Source organism: Sprattus sprattus, assembly GCF_963457725.1.
Source record: "Sprattus sprattus genome assembly, chromosome: 19".
NCBI lineage: Eukaryota > Metazoa > Chordata > Actinopteri > Clupeiformes > Clupeidae > Sprattus > Sprattus sprattus.
The window spans coordinates 27,024,859-27,027,358 of NC_137917.1; the positions used below are offsets into that span (position 1 = coordinate 27,024,859).

General features: G+C 45.1%; 1 protein-coding gene across 1 annotated transcript in view; it reads right to left on the reverse strand.

Moving 5' to 3' along the window:
• The window catches only part of tmem145 (transmembrane protein 145), a gene marked incomplete at its 3' end in the record, with an annotated part of 34,008 nt that overhangs the window by 10,785 nt on the left and 20,723 nt on the right, over window positions 1–2,500 (reverse strand). The gene's annotated exons all lie outside the window — the stretch shown is intronic.

Consider the following 2,500-nt stretch of genomic DNA (forward strand, 5'->3'; position numbering starts at 1 on the left):
TCTCTCTCTCTCTCTCTCTCTCTCTCTCTCTCTCTCTCTCTCTCTCTCTCTCTCTCTCATCTCCCTCTCCCTCTCCCTCTCCCTCTCTCTCCCTCTCCCTCCCTCTCTCTCAGCTTACACGCACAAACTGAACTGATACGTGACCAGTCTGAGAGCATCCTGAAGAAACACGACCGATCGGGGGCAGCAGTCCTTAGTTCCTGTTGTCTCCGGTGCTCAAAGTGCATCCATCAGCATTCGAGCCTCCGCCCCTTCACCACAACCCCCCCCCACAGGCACCCAAACTGGGTCAGCTAACCTCTAACTCAATAGGCGGACTCCTGTCCGGATCTGAACCCAGACGCAATCAAATTTGGGCAGAGGCCAAAATCAACGTTCTAATTAGATCATGATCCAAGCGAGTTTTCATTGGTGCGTGATTTGCTGCCTGTGGGGAGCACAAAACCGATGTGTTTAATGTGCAACCAGACGGCTGCCCTTGTCAAAAGTGGGTAACGTGAAACGTCACTATGAAACAGAGCAAGCAGCCTTTCGAACAATATTACCCCCAGAACTCTGAGGTAAGGGCCAGAAACCATCTGCAATCATCATACCAAGCAACACGCAGTGTAATAGTTAGATCAGCCACACAAAAAGAGCGTGCATACATCAGCATACTGTTGTGAGTCTGCCTTTTCAAACCATGAATATGGTGAAAAACAAATACAGGAGCACACTCACTAATGACCACTTACATCACCTGGCCTTCACACCTTTTATGGCCTAGTTTAAAGCACAAAAAAGGTGTCACCTTTCACACAAATAAGGCCAGACCACATCACCTTTTGTACATAGTTGGAACGTTTTTTGGGGAGTTTGGAGTTTGGATTTTGGCCGTCACTGTTCTGGTCCCTGTACTGAATGGACATTTGGCGAGTGGACCTTTTGGGTTTCTGATTGAGTACAGCTGCTCTAACTGCTCCCCAGGACGACTGGGTCGGACCGCACTGGGTCACATTACACCACAGCAGCGTCAAATAGACAGGGATACTCCAGCCTACTGCCTTACATTATTCATGTGCATGAGTGGGTCTCTCTCTCTCTCTCTCTCTGTATCTGTATCTGTATCTGTCTCTCTTTCTCGCTCTAGCTCTCGCTTGCTCTCTCTCTCTCTCTCTCTGTATCTGTATCTCTCTCTCTCTCTCTCTCTCTCTTTCTCTCTCTCTCTCTGTATCTCTCTCTCTCTCTCATTCTGTCTCTCTCGCTCTATGTAAACAGTACAGTATATACAAACACATGCCTGGCATGTGTGTGTGCATGTGCTTCTGTGTATGTGTTTGACTGTTTTCCTGCCCGTGTGTGAGTGTTTTTATGTGGAGGGCTTTCATGCACTTAAATGTTCATATGTGTGAGCTTGTGCTTCTGTGTGTGTGTTTGAGTGTGTGTGGACCTGCCTGTGTGTGAGTGTGTGTTTGTGTGTGTGTTTGAGTGTGTGTAGACCTTCCTGTGTGTGAGTTTGTTTATGTGGAGGGCTTTCATGCACCTGTATGTTCATGTGTGTGTGCTTGTAATTCTGTGTATGTGTTTGAGTGTGTGTTTGAGTGTGTTTGAGTGTGTGTTTGAGTGTATGTGTTTGAGTGTGTTAATGTAGAGGGCTTACATGCACCTATATGTCCATGTGTGGGTGTATCCTCTTCACAGCCTGAGAACAACAAGAGCCAGCCTGGCACACTAACGAGTCCTACAGAGAGTCTGACGAGCAAAATGCAACACCATGTCTCCCAGCTATCCGCAGCTCAACACCAAATAACATGTGGTCCAAATGCCTACAAACCAGTACCCAGACAAACAGACGTAATATTCTTCTTCATCTCAATTTTCTTCAATATTCATCTGTCTACTATAATCCAGAATTGATTTATGCCATTCTCATGCATTCTTCATTCCATTCAGGCCACAAAACAAACATAGCAAAAACAAAGGTAATATGAGCATTAACCAAAATGAAGTTGACATTTGACAAGTTGACGCTTTACTTTACAATGCTATACAGTGTGGTACAATGGCAGCAGTGGAGTGGTGCAGTGTTATTCGGTGCTGTGTAGTGTAGTGTAGTGTAGTGTAGTGTAGTGTAGTGTAGTGCAGTGTAGTGTAGTGTAGTGTAGTGTAGTGTAGTGTAGTGCAGTGTTGTGTAGTGTAGTAGTGTAGTGAAGTGTAGTGTAGTGTAGTGTAGTGTTGTGAAGAGTAGTGTAGTGTAGTGTAGTGTAGTGTAGTGTAGTGTTGTGTAGTGTAGTGTAGTTTGTAATTAAGTGTAGTGTAGTGTAGTGTAGTGTACTGGTGCAGTGTAGTGTAGTGTAGTGTAGTGTAGTGTAGTGTAGTTTGTAATTAAGTGTAGTGTAGTGTAGTGTAGTGTAGTGTAGTGTAGTGTAGTGTAGTGTAGTGTACTGGTGCAGTGTAGTGTAGTGTAGTGTAGTGTAGTGCAGTGTTGTGTAGTGTAGTGTAGTGTAGTGTAGTGAAGTGT